General features: G+C 38.4%; 1 long non-coding RNA gene across 1 annotated transcript; it reads left to right on the plus strand.

Annotated features, from left to right (window-relative positions):
• Window positions 1-1,637: 1,637 nt before the first annotated feature.
• Window positions 1,638-20,673, plus strand: LOC116183851 (uncharacterized). Its single transcript, XR_004148543.2, has 3 exons — window positions 1,638-1,826; window positions 18,965-19,059; window positions 20,419-20,673. It is a non-coding gene; the product is annotated as an uncharacterized LOC116183851 (long non-coding RNA).
• The last annotated feature ends 739 nt before the right edge of the window (window positions 20,674-21,412 follow it).

Consider the following 21,412-nt stretch of genomic DNA (forward strand, 5'->3'; position numbering starts at 1 on the left):
GGCTATTTTGAGGCACAAAGGGTGGGATAAAGAGATTGGCAGGCAAGTGGCGGGAAAACTTTGGGGTAAACAACTCGGGGGAAACCATTCTGAGGGGGAGAAATAGCAGGTACAAGAAACATACCAACAGAACTTATCTAACAATAGATTCCTAACTTACACAACAAACCATCGCAAATCTCCACAAAACCCACACCACCACATCAGGAATCTGCTGTTTACTAAATTCCAAAATATGCTATGAAAACAACAGCCTGTTATGATAAAAAATCTCAAAATGCAAAACTGTGAGGACATCTCCAGAAAGAGGAACTTTATTTTCCATATTTTATGCTACTTTATTTAACACAGGTGTTTTCAACAAGTCCTTAAGAAGTGACAGTAATGATTTTGCAAAACTTTTGCAAGACAGATTGGATATTTCTCTGGTCAATGATGTTACTTTGGAAATAATTTGAGTTGTAAATGTTGATACTGCATATATAATTTCATTTGTTTTAAAATGTAATGTTATATGTTAAATATATAAACTAAATAGTCTTAACAAGGAAGTTGCATGCATGTAAAATTAAATTTATTACTGCAGTGTAATTTTTAATTTTACAAGCAATGTCTAGAAAAAAGAGTAAGAACTATTGACAAGTTCCATAGAGACAGCATCTGCCTTGGTAATCTATGTTGATCTAATGATCTAAGAAGGCACACTGGTCTTTTACATGTACATTCTTAAACAAAAATTATACAGCTCTAATTTTAAATAGCTTGGATCCTTTATAAACAGAGACCAGTATGTTACTAAATGTGAACAAAAAAGTCACATACTGTAAAGACATATTTTTTCCAGATTGCAGGAAACCCCTTTTCCCATAATACTTTCAGATGAAAAGAAGATTTGGTGAAGGTCAGGCTAAGGTTAGGACTGATCACAACGTTCTAACTCAAATTTGGGGGTGGGGGTCTGCTATCATTGTCCGTCTCACTGGTGCATGGATTGCATTTGACTCATCACACCATCCACCTTGTTTTCAGCAGGCACTGATGGCACAGGAGAAGAAATGAGAAGCAGGGCACAATGAAAGTAAGGTGGCTTTCCAAAAGAAGTAAACTGCCAAAGGTATTAATTTTTCCTAACACTGCCTCTCCAAATTAGCAGCTGTGTGTGGTTGCTGTAGGGACAGCATGCATTCAGGAGCCCAGGAGACAGTGACTGTCTAGTTCCCAAGAGCCCAGAGGTGCCACAGTCTGGTGGGAGAATGGAATGGAGGCACAAAACTCCTTGACAAAGACGTGTGCTGTGTCGTTGTTGGTAAGGAGCTGTGTTAGAACATTTCTCACAAGCTGGGGGTTACACACTTCACTGTGCCAGGACCAGAGCACTCAGTGTTCAGGGGACACCTCACAGGGGTGTGTAACACCACTTAATTCCTGTCAAACCTACACCTATGATGTTAAAAATAACAAGGGCTTCAGAAAGGACTATTGCTAAATTAACTTTTAAGAAATGCTACAAAGTTTCTACAGAAAATACTGGACTATTTTTTAATGAGTCATGACAGTCTGCTGAGGAACTAAAATATATTTTGTTTTCACAACAGCACCTAGATACCATCCTGATTCTTAAACAGTCAGGGCACATATTTGGATGAAGAGCAATCATAGTTGCATAGGGTATAATAGTGTTTTCTGATAAAGGAAAAATACCTTTTTTTTTTTCTTTTCTTCATTCTAATGTTCTTCAAGAATGATTCTCCTTCCAACAGTTTGATTTCAACAGAAAAGGTACTTTTTCTTTGGCTTGTTGGGCTCCCCCAGACCCCAGAAGGAAGGTAAGTCTACCTCTTTTTGAGTCATTAAATCTTTCTTTGAAATTTTTCTAATGGCCATGCCAAAGCTAAAAATGGATTAGGTTATTTACCTCTTATTTGGAAAAAAAAAAAAAAAAAAAATTAGGCCACAATTTTCTCTACCCTAAAACTTGTTGTGCTAATCTGCATTCTGTAACCATATTATCTATTACCCTGAACATAGGTAAGGAATCTGGAAACTCTCTTCAGATGGTCAGCAGAAATATCTCCTGTTATAGAAGAATAAAGAATTAATGCAGACAGTGAAACTCTGTGCCCTTGCTTCAGCAAACAGCAGCAGTGATCTATTCCTGTAGCCATGAATCATTTCAAAAGTCAAACTGCTTTTGCTAGGTAGGAGGAAAGAAACAGTTCCTATTCCAGGGAAGGGTCTGAGCTGAGGGTCAGGAGTCTCTTCTGCTTCCTCCACACTTTTCCAGAGTCAGACCCTGACACAAGGTACAGTCTGAACCTGTCCCAGCCTCCAGATGCAGAAGGAATGAAATAACACCAGATAAAATGTAACACGGGTCATCAATTTTAACAAGTTCAGAATAACACCACCAGAGGAGACTGAAGACAAAAATTTAAACTATATACAGAAGGACTGACAAAAGACTACAGGGGAAAAAAAACAAAAATCCTGAAACTGTATTACATAAGAAAAAGTTTGACATATGTACATATTTTGCTTCCAAAAGTCAGAGGTGTTAAAAATCAGAAGAACCCTTCTGATATCTAAATTTTATGAAATTTAATTATTATTTCTTAAAGGCAGAAATTATTTCATTTTATTGTTAAAGCATTACTAGTGCTGTTTACTCAATACATAAACATTGGTCTGCTTGAAGTAGCATAGCAACTTTATGCATAAAAGCTTTGATCTCTCAGTGATTGCACTTAATATTACATCTACTCAACTGCAAAGGCAGCCTCCCCAGAGCTTTCTTAGGTGTTTTCAGTCAGAGAATATTTTGGGTCAAATTGAGTAATGCAGATTTAGAAGACTGGAATTTTAGTTCACAAAAAATGCTTGAAGCCACAAAATATAGTAATTTTCAGGCAAATGGTGACTGTGTGCTTTCTTCACATCCTTCAGAGAGAAATGTCTTTGTTTAAATCAGCCTGAATTTATTATTTGGGCATTACTCTGAACACTGCATTTCCCCATCACACCTCAAATTGATAACCTGTCTGACCCTTTGTTTCAGCTGATGAACTTCAAGCGGTGCTTCACTTCTTAAGGTTTTATCTAGCACAAATAAAAATTGTGAAGATTAATATATCTTACACAGGAGCACGGGGATGTAGATGGGAAGGCCATCACTGAAATATGCAGGAAGACTATGTTTGCTTATTTTATTGTTTCCTGAGGGTTGTTCCCTCCCCCCTTCCACTCCATCGGTACATAAATTATGCTTGTGCTTCCTTACACCCATTGAATACCAAACCTCCCACCACCTTCCTTCTTATGAACATCATGAGTTAGAGGAGCAATAAAAGCCACATTCTTAGGCTACAATAGCAACATTTAGAGGTATTTGTCTTTTCCATTTTCTGACAGATCCATTACCAGTTCATTAGCCTTTAGTGGGTAGAGACATTCAGTAAACAAATGAAAGTAACTCCATTTAAGAGCTAGTGAGCTAAATACAGCTCTCCTGCTCAGCCTGCTAATTACATGGAGTGTTGCGAGTGCACACAGAAACAGAGCCATCCTTTGCTGTGATTTTAGAATATCTCATCTTAAAATTCCTGAAAGCCAAGACACAAAATTGGCTTTCTTTGTCAGTGGCTACAAAGATGTGAAATGGAAAACTAGTCCAGCAGCATTTCTGCTACCCTATCTTGCTGTAGTCCAGAAAATATAGAGAATATATATTCTAAATTCAAAAGATAATTACCTTCCTCTTCCACTCTATTCCCTTGTTGAGGCAACAGACTGCTCCAAGTACTACAAAAGCACAGTAGTTGAAAGGCCAACCTCTTCTTAATTTTAACCTTAAAAATATTGAAAAAATATATGTAGGAGAAGTGGCACATGAAAACCTAGTTTTGATATCTGTGATACAAGTTACTTTGGAATTAAATAGCCCAGTATAAATGCCACCATACCAGGATGCAGCATTACTTGTCCCTCTCTACATGCTTTTTCTCTATCCTACTACATTAATGTTCCTGTATAGAAACCAGGGAGCCAATAATTTGGACAGTAACTGCCTATAGATAATTACATTAATTAAATTTAAGTTAATCAACACAACAACACTTTACCTTGGCTAGAATAAGGGTAAAAATGACCTTTGCCTTTTCATCTAGCGCAAAGTGAAGAGAAACACCATTTAAAACATAGTAGAAATCCAGAGCCAAGCCCTTATTGCTAAGAGCCATATACTTTTTTGAGTATTTTTCTTACTAGTACTGTTTTTGTGCCACACTGGGGCAATAAGCAGGCTGCATCTCAAAGTTTTAACAAGGAGGCAGGTTCACAGCCTGTTTCCCCCTAAGAAGGCATTGAGAGTAAGGTAGTTACTATCCAGAGCTAATCTAAGCCTGACTCAGAATTAATTAAATGGCAAGAAAAGGCAAGCACTTTTTTAATGTAAGTGTTTTTACTTGGGGTGAAGTTGGAGGCAAAAATGATGATTCAACATGAAGAACCTAAGGTTTTCAGTTATTTCAGAAGACTGAGTAATGTTGGTTCAGATGCTGGCTGCACTTTGACAAAGGATGACGTAAATGTCAGAGAGACACATTTTGGGAAGCTATGTTATTGCAAAGTCCGGTTGAAAGATGCTTTTAAGAAGCTGTTGTCTCTTTTCCTAATTGATCACAGGAAGTGCATCTTCTGGAGAAGCAGTGAGAGCTGGAATCAATGACAGGCTAGTTTAATGCAGCTCTTAACAACAACCTGCAGAGATTAGGAGGCTGTCAGAAAGATAACACCGGAGATTTATAGATTGTTTTCTGAAGCCATTCTCGGCTCTCATGGGTGCTCTGTTATGTTTCTCTATGCTTGGATATGTAATATGTACTCCTCATATAGATCCAAGCAGTAGTTCTCATTTATGGAGAAAATAGCCTTGCACCTTTACGTGCTGCTCGACTCCCAATGCCCTGGGAGAGCAGGAAGACACGTGTCTGGAAGCCAAGCCAGTTAAGTAGTTAGAATGGCTCAGGGAAATCTGAGTTATAGCTGCAGTTCCTTCTGTCTCTTGAGTAGGGCATTATGGGCCTAATTCAGCTCCTGTAACACCACTAAATCGATGGAGCAGCATTATCAACAAATGAGCCCCCTGGGTGCTGAGTCGGGGCTCAGGTGCTGCAGTGTTTGGGTCTGAAGGTCCAGCTCCTGAAAGACACTTGAGTCCTCAGGGAAGGGCTTCCACTCCATCAGGGCAAGGAGAGTGTCTCTTTTCTCACATCCACAGCTTGGAAAGAAGTCAGACTGAAGTGCCCCAAGCAGAAGGGGAAATAAAAGGTGCTCTGCTAACACAAGAGGGGAGCAGCACTATTGATTTTTATGGAATTAGGCTGCCCTGAACTATTTGAGGATCTGCTCCCCTTCCCTCTGACAGGACAAACCAATGCTGGGATTGCATTGAGCTTACCCAGCCCCTTTGACTTCTATATAGCAGTCTTTTATAGACCTTTATATATTTATGGGATTTGCCTATTGTGTCTTTAAAGACATTACATGTTTTACCTAATATGACTGAGACAGGACTCTTCATTGTAATTATTCCTGGAGATCATTTCACTTGTCAGTAGCCAGAAGAGTGGAAAGTAAAAATGAATTACCTGAACAGTCACTATTTGAAGAAAGGGCACTATGGTGCAGGCAGAGGAGAAATTCTGGATGTGCAGGGAAAGGTTACTCCCTCAACAGCATATAAATCATAAAGATAAAACCAGTTAACTACTCCTTTATGGAATATTAGGAAGACTTTCCTATGACTTTTGGTTTGTTTTATTATTGTAAATCAGGAGTAGAGAGACCTTAAAGACAGAACTATAATGTATTGGGCAGTCTCAGCCCACAAATTAATCTACACTTTTCTAGCTCCTCATAGGACCTGCCATCATTTTCATAAATAGATGACAAGGACAAAGATGGACAAAGCTAATTAATTCTGTTTCTCATGAGCTGAGTGCAATGTACAAAGTGATGACTTAAAATGAAACCTGAGGAGCTAAAGATGTATAGCAGCTAAAGTGGACCGAGGAAATGCTAAAATATTATAAAACCTGAGAAAATGCTACTAACTTCTGTATTAAATTTGGATTCTGTTTCAATTAGAGAGTACAGGGAAAGGGAAAAGATATATTTTTTTTTTTTTAAATTTAAATCAGAAATGTTAAGCTGAGTTCAGGCACCTAACCAAAGAGCATTTTTAGTGAAACTAGCATTGAAAAGCAACTGGAAGAAAGAGGTGAGTCAGTAATACTCATAACTTAGAGTAAATAAGGAGTCTCATTATGCAGACTAAATGCACAAGACAGTTGTTTCCTCATACTGACAGTAGAGTTAGTTTTAAGGCATGCACCTTACAGGTGGCATTTTGATCTGTGAAATGAACAACACTACAAAGTACTGAAGGATCTAAATCCATGAAGCTAGCTATAGCTTAAAATACAAGTTGCGTGTACCATAATGCACTTCAGAGAAAATGTAATGGAAGATGAAGGTCGTCCCTCCAGCATCCCCCACTTCCTCCTCCTTCCCCCAGCTCCATGGGATATCCCTTTGGTCAGCTATCCCAGCTGTGTGTGTATCCCCACAGCACTGCTTGTGCAGCCCCAGCCTCCTCAGTGGCCAGAGGGGAGGAAAAGCAGAAAAGCTTTCACTCTGCAAACCTTGCACAGCAACAACGAGAACATCCCTGTGCTATCCACTCTGTTTCCAGCACAAATCCAAATCACAGCCCCATAGCAGCTACTACAGAGAAGAGGAGCTCAGAGCAAAACCAGCATGGTGCACAGCCACACAAAGATGTCCAAACACACACATGTCTAACAGATGTTCAATACAAGTCCTTCACAGCTTGGGCACTAACTGGAAACAACTAGGAGATCAGATGTTACAATAATAAATATAAAACTACAGTACAAATGCATTATGTAACATCAAACATAAAGCAGATGCCCACTTCTTTCAGTCTGGTAAGAGGGTAGAACGGAATATGGAACATAGCAATTACAAACAACCACAAAACCCCCAACCAAAAAAAAATATACAAAAAACCAAAGCCAAACAAAAATAAACACAACGAAAAAACAACTAAGCCTGTTTCCTGGGCATAAGCAGTTGGATTTAAAAAGATGGGACAAGTCAGTTTAGCTGAATATAAAACATTAAGTCTTTGATAAAATCCATGTGGCAAACAGATCTGAAACAGGTGGTTTTTTCTCTCAGACTTAGTTATATACTGAAAGCAAAGATTAGGAAAGACTTCTCTATAGCAGCTGGAGAAATGCAGTGAAGAAAGTCTATGTCTGCACTATATTCATATGAATTTTGTGTGAAAGAATTCTCCAAGGCTAGATAAAAAAAAGAATTGTGATTGTGAGTGCATCTGCCCAGGAAGAGGCCCTTCAGAACTGAATTAAAACAGCAAGAAATACTGTGTTGGAAATTTAAGTGAGGAATTTAAATATTAAATACAGTTTTAGTTGAAGACTATAAGATTATTATAAATGTTACAGAGGATAGAGAATGCATGAGATCAAATCATCCACAACAAGTTCAAAGACTGCTTTTTACAGTGAATTCAACTTTACAACAATATTGAGGGGTTGTTAAGGCTCATTAGTATGCAATAAAATAAATAGATGGACCTGCATAAATTGAAGGAGCTCATGTTAATTCCACATGACTTACAGAAGTAAAAAGACAAAGACATACTTCTAATGCTTCAGTTTATTGAAATAATTTCCCCAGTGTGTACTATCAACCAGAAGCTTGATCACAGCCATCAAGTAGGTTTCACCTGGCCTGTGATGCCTGTCAGTGATGCCTCTCCCTCCCCCAGTGTTTATACCCAGTGTAGAAGTACTTCTGCCCTGTAGGCACCTCCTAGGGCTGGACCCCTCTCACCAAAGTTGGCTGCAGAATCAGGCCCATATTCCATCAAAACATGAAAACAGAAAGCCATTATTGTTTTGCTCTAAGTTTGTGTGACTCAGCTGGGCTGTTTAGAGTAAGAAGTGCTTAGAATAGGCAGCTAAGGTGCCATTGCAGAACAAGAAATATATTTGGCCATTTGATGGCAGTGTTAAATTGTGCATTGCAACATCTTTGTTAGGTTCAGGTTTTGCTCTTAGGACCATACCCATCTCTTGCACCTCTGCTTCTAGAACTTTGGATTCACAACTCAAGCCTTCTTTTTTAATATATAGATGTCATGAAAGAAAATACCCTAAAGGCAAAAAACCTGTGAAGATTAGGCACAGTATGGATTAATATTTCTGGAAGAATGTGTTGGAAGTATATCTATTTAATATTTGAAGATCTCTTGATGTTTTGGATGACTCGAAGTCCCTACTACAACATTCTGGATCATTCTATCAAATAAAAAAAAACAACACTAAAGTAATTTGTAGTTGGAGAAGTGCGTATAAGAAATCCCAGCAATATTAAAGAAGCTTTTTTCCTCCACATCTCCAACATTACACATATCAACCTGTAGGGATAAGTCTAAAAAGACAAGGAGGATTTGCATTTCACTCTTATACAGCTCCAAGATACCAACAGCCAGGACTCAGGACCAGATGCTGTCTCTGAACATATCATGTCACATAAAATACCATTTATTCCCTTCTAGACAGTCTCTAACTACATTTACAGCTCTACCTCCTGTCAGCACATCATTCAGTTGAAGCAATTATTAAATAGCATGTCCTAATTTTTGTTTGGTTGGTTTCTGCATGTTTATAGCAGGCAGCATTTTTTCAGATTTATCAATTGCACAGAATTACTAGATGAAGTGATGCAGGAAGAGGTTTACATACAGCCTATAACATCTAAGATAGAAGTTGTCACATTCACTTTGATCTCACTCTGCATGAGGACTCCCAGCCTATTCCCACCATGCAGGGAAATGCAGCAGGGACAAGTTTTATCCCATGATTTCCTTCATAATTGATAACTTCAGTCATAATTGATCCAAGCAACCAAAATTATTTGACAAACATCCTGAAGGTTAGAGGGTACTCACTTTGTGAAACTTCCTTCAACATTCTCACTTGTCTTTAACTAAGTGACATTAAATCCATTGGTTCTTATCTACAGAAAACCAGGAATAGCAGAAATAGGCCTCTCTGACTTCTCACTCTGGACAATGAATGCAATGAACAAGAGCCTAACAATGCAAAGGCATCTCTGAAGTACACAATTTTGAATTGACAGATTTCTGTCTGTGGTGGGTTGACCTTGGTTGGCTGCCTGACTCCCCTCCACCACATCTCTCACTCCTCCTTCCTCAACAGGAAGAACAACAGGATTAACAAAAGCTCATGGGAATAACAGAGCATTTGGGTATTAGTTACCATCAGGTGTAAACATGCTCCATTTAAAGAAACAGAAAATATAAAACAATTTCCACCATTCCTGTCTTATTATATGCAATTCCACTCCCTCATTTCCATCTCCTCTCCCTCCCCAAGTGCTGCAGTGGCATTGGGATGAGAGAAAGAACACAGCAGTACCTCTCTGCATCTCCTTCAGGTTGGGCTTCTCTCCACGGAACACAGCTCCCTGCTGTGTTACAGAGCCCTCCACAGCCTGTGAGAAAAGAGGAAAGTCAGGAAACCTGTACTAGAGATTCTTCTCAAACCTTAGTCAGCACTACTTTTTTTTTTCTTTTTGGTATTATTATTATAATCATTTTACCTTTTTCAGCATCCCCCCCTCACACTAGGCTTTTTGCCCCATTTTAAATAGATCCAAACACCCTGTCACAAACAGATTTCTGCCTCAGACACCCACCACAGATGCAGCTCAGCAGCACAGGCACCAACCAGAGCTGGGGCTCCAAAAAACTGCTCTGTGCCCAGGAACCTCTGAAATAACCCAGGCCAGGGTTAGCAGTGATTGTACTCCCCTGGTGATAATTAGAGCCCTCATTAAAGGACAGCTACAAGGCACAGGTAATGAGATTTTTTCATTTTAAACTTTCTTTGAGAGCAGAAAAGACCTGGAAGGTCCTAGTTCAGCTATCCCTGGCTGCACAGTGCTAATTTGTTAGTGAGGAGAAGATGGCTTTCTAACTCAGTGTTCCTAGTACCTTCTATTTATTGTCTTAAGCAACAACTCATTGCCCACTAACAGGAAACACAGGAAAGAAGAATGCAATAATCAAGTTTTCTCATTTTGAGTTTTTGCTGAATTAAACCTCTGAATCCATCATGTTTCTGAATATCACCTGAATATTTGCTGCTTCTTACTGTCCACCTTAAGGGACCTACAAAATCCAGCTGGAGTGATCTTTCTAGTTGATAAGCTGCCTTCAGTTTTAGAGCTTCCTCTATTTCCTGAAGCATCAAATATGACCAGATAGGACACTGACCTCAAGCAGTTGTGATGAACGTGGGAAGACACTGCAATCATATTAAGCCCCTAAATTATTCAGAGCACTTCCTGGTAAAATGGTGCTGCAGGACAATGAAAGCAGACTAGATTCTTTCCCTGTTGCTGTCTGTAATTATTTCTATCAGATAAGTTATTTGCTATGCAAGCTTACCTTAGAAAGCATGTTTATTTGAAAGAGAAAGAGGAAGAAATCCTTTGTAGGACCTGCACATGATTAAATGGCTTTAACAAAGCATAATGAATAGTAATGACAAAGACCTGTCAATTGGAATTTTAAGCATTTTGGCTCATGAATTGGAAGAGACAATGATATCAAGATGACTGCATGTAGTAAATAAGAGGGTATTTGCCAGTACTGCCTATCAGTGAATATTACAGATGAGTGTTCCTAGTTTGTATATTTCTGCAAATAACATCTCTTCTGTAATTTTACTGTTATCACAGTACAGGGAAAACCAGCATGGAACTATTGTCTTTATCAATATATTCTGATATTTGAGAGCAGATGTCTGCTTGTACAACCCATGAAAGATTGGGGTTTTTTTTGTTTCTCTTTTTTAAAAGGGACCTTGGTCAGAAGTAGCCAGACTAGTCCCAGCACTGCTACAGGAAGGGTGACTCAGGGAGGGGTGTCTGGGTTTCTTTGAGAGATTGATGGTTATTTTTGGCATGTTCTGTCCTCAAAGCTCTATGCAGGAAGGCAAATATTAGCATAAAAGTGCACAGAATGAAACATTTTTTAATTTCCCCATTGTATTATTATCAGTTATCTCATAACCAGGATTTGATATAAGGTGTGCATTGAGATAATGACTTCTTTAAATTACTCCATGGTAAACACTGCTTTATGGAAAATATCTTTTTGCATGAATATTTGTTTGCTTCCAGAAATTAATTTGGGGGGGAACTGATTTTTTTAATCTCTATTTTATTTTTTATTTATGCAGTTGCCTAAGGTAATACAGCCCTTCTAAATATGTGGTTTAATTTTTTCTCATTTCACTGACAGAGATAGGGCAATATAGGTGAAATGAATTTGAGAGGGAATTTTCCAAGTTGTGCTTATACCTTTCATCACGATCACCTCCAAAATTAAACAAAATACGAAGTTATACAAATACTTAGATATTCTACTATAGCAGACAGGATCTGAGGAAAGGATAATAAATGTCATAAAACCCTCATTTTCCATCCAGTTTTCCTTGACAAATATCCTTTTCTTTCATACACTCTCTGTTGAGGAAGGCCCATGGAGAGGAATGGCCAGGCATCTATCACTTTATCACTCTGACAACATTCGTTAACAATGTCACCTTTCCTTTAAACCCAGAGTTTGCTCTAAGAAATCTATTTTTTTAACAATATACTGTGTGGCCAAGGCAATTTTTAACATCTATTCCTCTTGTGTATTGTGTTTGAAATTGATAGTGCTGAATGTGTTACATTTCTACTATCAGATACTCATTGTGGGAGATAGAAATGCTGTGAAGGCCACTAACATCTCATTGAAGAAAAGGAACAGAAATCTGATGGCTTTCCATTGAGGGACAGCTGCTCAAAGGGAGGTTAAGTAAGCACAATATGCTGGATACTGCTTTTTCCCCACTGGAGAAATGTGCACCAAAGCACTTCAGAGCTTTCCATTAGATCAGTGTTCTGGTGTCAGTGCTGTAAACAATTTCAATAGGATGCTGGCTGGGAGAGGTAGAGAGAGAACACTAGAGAAATGGAGGAAAACAAAAGGTGAGAATCTTTTAAAGAAAGCGACAATTTTTTTTTTCTACAATAATGAACAAGCATACATATTCCTTTTGAATGCAAATATTTAACTCTGTATAGACAGGTTTCCATTAGTAACAAAGAGCAGTGAAGCAACTGGATATGTGCCAAGATTCTGCCCTGTATTTTTATAAATTGGAGCAGATTCCCTGAATTTAAGCATTAATCCTGTACTGACTTAGTTTATTTTCTGGTGTGGAAAATCAGCCCTACTTCAGCATGTACATCAGTTGTCACAGGAGTTAAATCAATCAGACAGTCAAGGTGGATCTGCCTAGATCTCCATGTGAAAGTGAGCTGCCCAGAGCAGCCTTTAGTCATTGACTCAACAACCTGGTGTCATTAACAAGTGAACCAGGGCTCCTGTCTTTGCAAGCAAGGGACAGTGTATTTCAGTGTATTTCAGATCTGAGTGCCACAGTGGCCTCCTGTGACTCCCTCATCTCCTGCCTCAGCCTGAAGCCTTTGGCAGGAACCCCCCGTGCTGAGCAGCTCTACACAGAAATAGCCATCTCCTGTTCTTCCAGCCATTCCCTTTTCACAGGGAAAGCCTGCAGACTGAGAACTATCCAAGTGGGACCATCCTTCACACAGCCTGATTAATGTTTCTACAGGCTTCTTAGGAGATAAGTACTATTTTATTAAATTCTCACTCTACTAATATCAGAAGATTTTCTAAGTTAAGCACTGGTCTATGCAGCTAGTATATTTTCTACATGCCTCTAAATTTTCTTCTTTTCCAAAAAAATTTTAGATTCTTAGGCTTTTTATAATGGGAAAAACTTTTTAAGACATAAAAAGGGAGAGAAAAAAGACTAAACCCCATGAAATGTCACCCTAAATACCAGTTCAACTCCATATTCTACCTTTGGGTTTCAGGTCCCTCAATATAAATGAGGTACCGCTATGTTATATATCATGCAAACCTATGATGCAGGAAAAATAAAAATAGTACTCAAGTGTATTTTTATTTTCTCTTATCAACAGCTTTGTTCTAAGGTAAATGTAAATACCTTCTGAAATCTGGATACTTGATTCTCTCTTCCATTTGTGTTTCTAAGATATAAATAAAGCAACTGAAAATAGATCTGAAATACATACACACTCTGAGAATGAGTGGTGATGAGCAGCCTGTGGTACAAAGTGAAATCTTGTTTCTTGTGAGTTGATAGGGTGTCACAGACTTCCTCTGGATCAAGGAGTGCAATGGATCTTTTCTTAAGACAGCCCTGACAGCTTCATGTAACTGAACTAATTCCAAGTGATGTTGATTTAATTCATTGAGATGAGAGTCTGATAAGTGCCTTCAGTCTCCTGTAGAAAACAACGTGCATTCCTGCTGCTCCACACAAATGCTAACAACAACATGTTGGAACACAAGCTCAACAAATCATTTTAGCATTTACTTTAGCCTGCCCCACTGCAGCAAAACACTTAAGCACATGCCTAAAGGTATAGACATGCTCAAGTGCCTTTCTGATTAATGATGAACTGGAGCCCAAGTGTCTAATTTCAAGGCTAACACTGTGTCTTATTGCTAGATTGGAAGAATTACTCATTCTGGTAGTATCCAGGGAGATTAACATCACATTTCACTTCCCTTTCTCCATGAATGCTGCTGGTACACAGTGGACAAGCTGAGCCATGGGCTGGAGGAGCTCTGAAATACTGACACACAATCAGACTTGCCAGCGAGTGATGTCCTGAGTTCCTCAACAGGCAAACAGGATGACCGCCCCCACCCATCCCCCAAAAACAAAGTTTTACAAACTGTTACTTCATTGTCTGAATTAATGAATCCTGAAAATCAGTTTTCAGGAAATAGTGGGGAGGAAATTGTTGAAGTGCTTTAACATCCTGTCAAAATGTCACCTATGTGCAGGAACGGCATGTGTTCATTTTAAAAAGAGAGAAATGCGGAAAAACACATGACAATCAGATCTGAGCTGAGGAAAAAAACACAGCCAAACAACCCACCCAGAAAAAAAAAAAAACAAACCCAAAACCAACCAACCAAACAAATAAGAAAACAAAACCCAAAATGACAAGGGAATAAAATGAAGGGTAAGAGCATTGTCTTTACTGTGAATCCTCATTTCAGTCTCCAGACGGTGGAAACAACAAGGTCAATGTCTCAGTTTAAAGAATGCAGCCCCCCCCATTGCCAAGGTACCAGAGACAATGTCAGACTTAATTGACAGATTACTGTCTAATCAATGATTTCTCTGATTAGTGACCCACTGACAATACAACCAAATCAATGTGTTTATTTCAGGCATTAGACCTGATGCTCTAAAAGAGTGAAAACCAGGAAAAAATTACAACATTAAGTAACTTGAATCCCCTGCATACCAATCACACCTGTCATTCAGCTTGCCTATTTACAGGGTTTGAAAGATTTAGTTGACAACAGAAGGGCTAATAAACAGAATCCAAGTCATGTTTAATTATATCAGTTTTATTATCTTAATTAATCAGTCCACTGCTCCGCACTCTAATATCATAATGTTGTCTTTTTTATAATAGGCTACAAAAGATTTCTTTATTTCTGTTTACTTATTTTTTGGCCCATATCTATTGTGGCACTCTTTTTGTTGAATTCACACTCATAGACATGAGACCAATGTATTAAATCTTTGAAAACTGCTGTTTAGCTGGAGAACAAAAACACCCTGAAAGCTGAATGGAATACCAAAAAGACAAGAGAGTCTGTACTCTAATTAATTTTAGATGAAAAGGGAGAATTAGAAAAGACAAGAAGGGATTTAAAGCTCAGAGGTATCTGGACAGGAATTTGGAAAATACGGTGTAACTGTGCTACTGATGATAAAAATCCGTATACCAGTGCTTGATTACAACCAGAGATTATATAAAAAAAAATGTAAATTATAACTTAATCTATGCCAAGAGTAGACAGATATGCAATATCCTTCTGATAGCTGAGATGAATGTGCAAGGGGGAAACTGGATAATACTGATTTCAATTTTAATTCATGTTTCAAATGCAAACTGTTTTAATTATGTCTAATTGAAATGATTTATTGCCTTAAGTAGCAAGGAAAAAGACCTGAACAGAAATTCAACTTCTTAATCTTTGTGCCACACGCTGTTCCTGTTCTCCATTTGTTTATTGTGTTGAATAAGAAATGGGAGATATCTGTGTCATGCCTTTGCATATTTAGCTTTTTTGAGCTGAGTTGAATCATGATGTAAAGAGGATATAGTTTCCATAGGAGAGACCCAATGATGTGAAAAGGTGAACCATTTAAAGATGCACTGACAGCCTTCTTTAAAATAAATACAGTTTAAGTTCCAAAGCTAGCAGTAGGTGTATAAGCTGAAAATACCTCAAAAAAAGCTCAAAAGATATTCTGTAAATAAAGCTTCCTTTTTTAACTGACAAAACTTCATTTTGGAATGGATTATTTTTGTGGCTGTAGGAAGTGTTGTTGCCACCACCCAAGAATTCTTCTTGTATTTCATAATTTCATGCCTGAAGATGGGACCTATGGTTCTACCATCGAAGAGCAGTGAACTGGCTACAAACCTGCCCCAGTTACCACTGTCTTCTCATTTCTCTGGGCAAGCAAAACTGCATTTTTGTGACAGCCTCAATGGGCAGATAGAGTGGGATACTCTGGGTAAGGCAGCCTCTGGGTCAGTGGCTTGGGCTGGCTGAGATGATGGCTCCAGCATGAAGACAAGCAAACAAAATCCCTGTTTCCCTTGCCCCTGGAGGAGTCTTTGTGCAGTTGCAGGGCTTTTGGGGAATGCAGATGTTCTTCCAGAGTACTCAGCATTTTCAAGTCACAGAAGGAACCTCTGGAGGTTGACTGTACCAACCAGCAGCTCAAAGCTGGGCCTCATTCGATTGCTGTTGTGAGTGGCAGTCACTTCACTGAACAGCTCTATCAGCCTCTGGCTGTTAAACAGCTCATTGCTGCAGCATCAAGGCTTTGTGGGGTGATGCAGCTCCAAAAGAGCATTCCCAGTTCTCCAAAGGCAACCATACCTGCCCCACTGCCCTCCCCTAACATCTCCTAGCTTGAGGGAAGGTGACAGCCAGGCCTCCAGGGCTTGAAGGGATTTTTTTTTTCTGGTCTTCAAAGGGAAAAAATGGCTAAATATATTGAGAATTGAACTTTATTCTATTTGCCTTTGTGCTGTATATCTGCTTATAAAGCCAAAAATATGGATTTCTGTAAGAATATCCATTGACTTTAGTATTGATAGATTTGCTGATTGAAGTGTGCTTCAGGAGAGGTATTAAAATATATATTGAAACTCCATTGAAATATATAGCTTTTCTGTGCATTTTTAATTTTCTGCAAGAGGGATAATTCCTTGTTCAACTGGGTCTAAAAAAAATTGAAGAGGAATTATCTTCTAGTACAATCTGTAAGGCTCTTTTTAAAGGAATGGAGGTGAAAAAGCAGTTGTGGCAATTTTTGTACATGGTACACAACTGACCTGAGGGAAAGCAGCCTGCCAGGAACCTCTCACGAGGAATAACTATCCATAGAAATTCCCGTGTTTGAGTTAATGCTTGCAGACAAGCAAAGGCTGATGTCAAAGTTCTGAAGGCCAAATTAGGACAAAGTTTTTCTAGGTTTCTTTGAAGAGCAAAGTGTTTTGGACTATCTTTCGGTTCCTGTAACTCAAGTCTCCTTGACAGCCCATTATTTGTTCAGTCATTACATTCTCTTGATTCTTTCTGACAAACTTATCATACACCCCACTGGGACCACAGCCAAAAAAGCATTCACCTTTATACAAAGGGCCAAATCCTGATAAAGAATGCACAGCTGCATTATCTGCACTGTTTCGTCAGAAAATAGAGCTAAATGAAGATTTCTGCTGCACCTTGTCACTGCTGGTGCAAATCCAAGCCATGGTAACTACAGGATATAGGGGGAAATAAAATACACAGCTCAGCAGTGCAGGTTTCTCCCCACACTAACACTCCTGCACAAATAGCCACAGTAGAGCTTAGATTCATTATACAGAGGTGTGCTTTTATTTTCCTTTTATTGGCTCTCTCTTGTCTATTCCTCCATCCGTAAGGAAAGTGGTGTTTCATTTTTATCTTGTTCACAGCTGCAATGGGAACAATTAATCCTTGTTCAACAGCAGATGCAGTATAGTCAGTCATAGCACCTTTTTTTTTTAATGCTTACAACTTGTTACTTTTTGATATGCTTATTGTTTTTAATTTTATTGTAATTGTTGCTGAATTTTTCACAGTTTTTATTTTAATGATCTGGAGTCTTTCTTTTTTCTTTTTTTTTTTTTTTTTTTGCATGTCCAGAGTGCTAAGTTCGCTGTCACCCTTCATTCTGTGCTATATTCAGATCTGATATATCAAAACAGATATCACCAGTGTGCATTCTCTTATCTATTTCTGAAGAACTCAGAGTAATAGAGTGACTCCTGGAGACAAATGTGGTGACCTTTTCTATCCATCCCACAGCTAGAATTAATGATTATAAGTGCCTTGCCATTCCACTGGTGTCAACAATGGGTACACCAACACATTAAGTATTACTCCAAACACAGCATAACTTGTACTGTGACTCTGTCTTATTTTAAGCAGAAAATCTTCTTTGCTACAGGATACTTGTACTAAATCTTGCAGTCCAGTCATTCCACAACCAGTCTTTAACTGGTTTATTTATCTATAGGCATATATAATTGCATATATGTGTTTGTACATACATGCAAACACACATCTCACAAACCAAGGAACAACTGAACATGGTGAGTCCCTTAAGAGGCAACTGCTGACAGTGAAGGAGGTGAAAGAAGAAAGAACATTAATTTATTTAATTTTACTGGAACATCTGGATCCTCATTTTACAAGGTTCCGTAATAACATGGAAACATTTCCTATTACTCACACTAAAGTGATAATTTTGGTCAATGCAACTTCCTAGCTTTCCACCGCTGATACAGAACTCTAAACCTGTCACTGTCCTTTTCACAGGGTAAAATTCCTCTGCTATGCATTTTAAGAAATATGATTCACCTTGTAAAAGGCAACAATCTGTCAGCTCTGGGTTCAGGTACCTGCTTATCTCCACTGCTAGTGATTTTCTCCAAGTACAGGAGTGCAGGCAGATAAGGAGGAGTGTCAGCGTAGTTCAAATACACCATCATCTTCTGCTGAGACAGACAAACTAGGAACACGTGCTCTTTTAACCTGAAGCCAGCATTACATTGGCCATTAGGAAGATGGGCTTTTAAATGGAAGGACTGCTGTTGGTTACTGATTACTTTGTGAACAAAACTATTTAATGGACTCTAATTTCCTGTAACTAATTCATTCTTTGGGCTCTGGATGTAATTTTGGAACAATGTAATAGGTGATGCTAATAATTATCTCTCTCTATAAAATCTAAATCTCTAAATCAAGATATATATTTTTCTCTTTTTGTCTCTCCTGACACTTAATCCCTAAAGTGCTTTACAAATAAGGCAGCACAGTTACAGAAATAAAATAGCAGGACATGGAGATAAATTGAAATGAAAAATAAATAATTGATGAAATGTGTATTTTTCTTCCTGTGCATTGGAACAGGCTGCCCAGGGAAGTGGTGGAGTCACCATCCCTGAGGGCATTTAAAAGATGTGTAGCTGTGGCCCTTAGGGACAGGTTTATTGGTGGGCTTTGCAGTGCTGGGTAAACAGTTGGACTCAATGATCCTGGAGGCCTCTTCTAACCCAAATAAATTCTCTGATTTTGTGTTCCAAGGTGCTATCAGATATTGGATCTCTGTCAATGAAGTTGCCTTGCCCATGCTTAAGACAGAGGAGGTGCAGTCCAGCTCAGAGCACAAGCGTTCACTGGTATTTTGACAGTTTTTGCTTCTTTGCACATCAGGTGGGGTTCTCCATTCAGTAAGGAACAACAGAAGTGAGATGTGGGTGTCATAGCTAAAGCAAAATGCAGCCCACAGGGCTTTGTACAGCCAGCACACAGAGGAAGGCCACCCCGCTTCACCTGCATCGCTTTAAAGCTGCACGTGTCACACAGTGCAGATTCACATTCAAAGCTTTTCCTGCACCTGCAATTTGGTATTTGCATCTGATGCAGAAACCTGGTCTGGCATCCAGTAAATTCCTGCTCCTTTGCAGTTGCTTGTCAGCTGAACCCTGGTGGGAATCTGTGCAGAGGTGAAATGGTAAGTTCAGGCAAGTGCAAGGTTCTGGCTGCTGCTGGTAAATCTCACCTTGAGTCAAACTAAGCCATTTCTTAAGGCCCTTCCTTTGCCATTTCACTAGTGAAGAGTTTTGGCCAAGAGTTCAGGAGTAAAGTAAGAACAAGAAACCCCCAAAAGCAGGAGTGAAACAAAAACCCCTTTTCTGTTTATGATTCCTTTTTCCAGGTCCCCCTTTCTGGCACTCTGTTGTTTTTATGTGCTGGGCAGCAAAATTCTCTGCTTGTCTCTGTGTAAAATCAGCTGTTTCATGTTTTCTAACCAAGTAATATATCTTTATTGATTATGTCTGTGACTCTTTAACAATGACACTATTTGCAGAAATCAAAGTGGAACATGTGGAAATAATAGTAATCTTTTTAAGTAAAGTAATTCCAAAGAAAAAGGCACATTCTGTTCCATTTATTTAAAATTTATTTTAATGCAGCTAATTGCTATTTATTTGAATTAGAGTGATATGACAAAAATCTAGAAAACATATGAAAAATTATAACTATTATAGTTATTAATATTTAATATTTTAATGTGCAGCTACATTTTATCACAAATAAAAATATTTTCTCATTTTGCTCTCACAGCTTTGTATTATTTTTATGAAAACTAGATTCTCATTACATTTGTTGGTTTTAATCAGTAATGTGATTTCCTTCTCTGTGCCAGGCAATTTGTGAAAAATGAGGCATTTCCTGAAAAACTCTCAGTTATAATGTTTTAGAATCAAAAACCCTTACCTTAATTTCATAGAGAATGATTACACAAACTTATTTCCAGAAACAGTCTGGCAAGAATCTGTCTTTTTTTGATCTTGGATGTGTATTGTCCCAACTAAAAACTGTTGGATTTGTGCAGTTCAAAGCAGAAGCAAAGGAAAATGATTTTTTTAAGATTTTGAAAGGATTTAATGAAAGATAAGATTGTTGGTTTGTTTTGTATTTTTCTTTTTTTTTTATAAACTATTTTCCCTTTCCTACATGACTTTCAAAATCAGAGAGACTTGAAGTCAGCTGAAAGAACTTATCCTGTGAAGGAGAAGAACCTCCACAAAGGACATTTGTGAACAGTGATGACAACAGAAGGAGGAGGTATGTGAGTGGCACACAATCTTTACTGGATATGGAAGCAAATAAGAAACCACAACTAAAAGAAATCAGATCCACCGTGGATAACAGCCTAGGGCTCAGCATTGTGAGGACTACAGGTTATAAACATCTCAGACACCATTGCCACCTTCACAAATAAAACATGGTATGTTCAGATGACAACATTTTCTGCAAAGCAGTGCTTTTAATAACTACTCAACAGTAATTTAAGATTATTGTATTACTGCATGGAATACGAACAGGTAAAATAATCACTCTGAAGATTAAACAAATGGAGGACTGTACAAGTTCAAGTTAGTTTTTCCTCTTCACTGGATATTGCTACTCCTGTTATGTTTCTTTCTGGCAGATGTAAAGTAGCTCACTTGAGAAACCACTGCATTTCCAAGAGAGCTCTGGATACACCAAGTACTCTTGAAAAATCTAGGCTTAATTGTGGATTTTATGCATTCAGAAATGTAGTAGTGACCAGCTCTGAGACAGTACCTTCTGCCAGTAATGAAGAGAATAATACAGATTGTATTTATAAGCAGTAGTGTACATATGCAACTTTCCCAAAGTAAAGGATCAGTATTTGCCAGCTGCTTTGTTTCAGATGTTAGATATTTCCTAGGGACAGCATAAAAACTTGGTAATAGATGATCACTTTAATGACTACTGGGAAATGAAAGCATTTTATGGCAACTGGTCTAGCTGCTGCAGTACACTTTAATCTCTGACCTGAAATACAGCTGCTACTTCAGAGCAAACAAAAGAGGCTTACAGACAACCAAGGATCAAATTTCTTGCTGTTCTGCATCTTGTATCATCATTTACCATTGTGAAAAGAGGAATAAATCATCTGCTTTTCAGACCTGATTGTACTGTGTACCCACTTTACCA

The sequence above is a fragment of the Lonchura striata genome, chromosome 8, assembly GCF_046129695.1.
Source record: "Lonchura striata isolate bLonStr1 chromosome 8, bLonStr1.mat, whole genome shotgun sequence".
Lineage (NCBI taxonomy): Eukaryota > Metazoa > Chordata > Aves > Passeriformes > Estrildidae > Lonchura > Lonchura striata.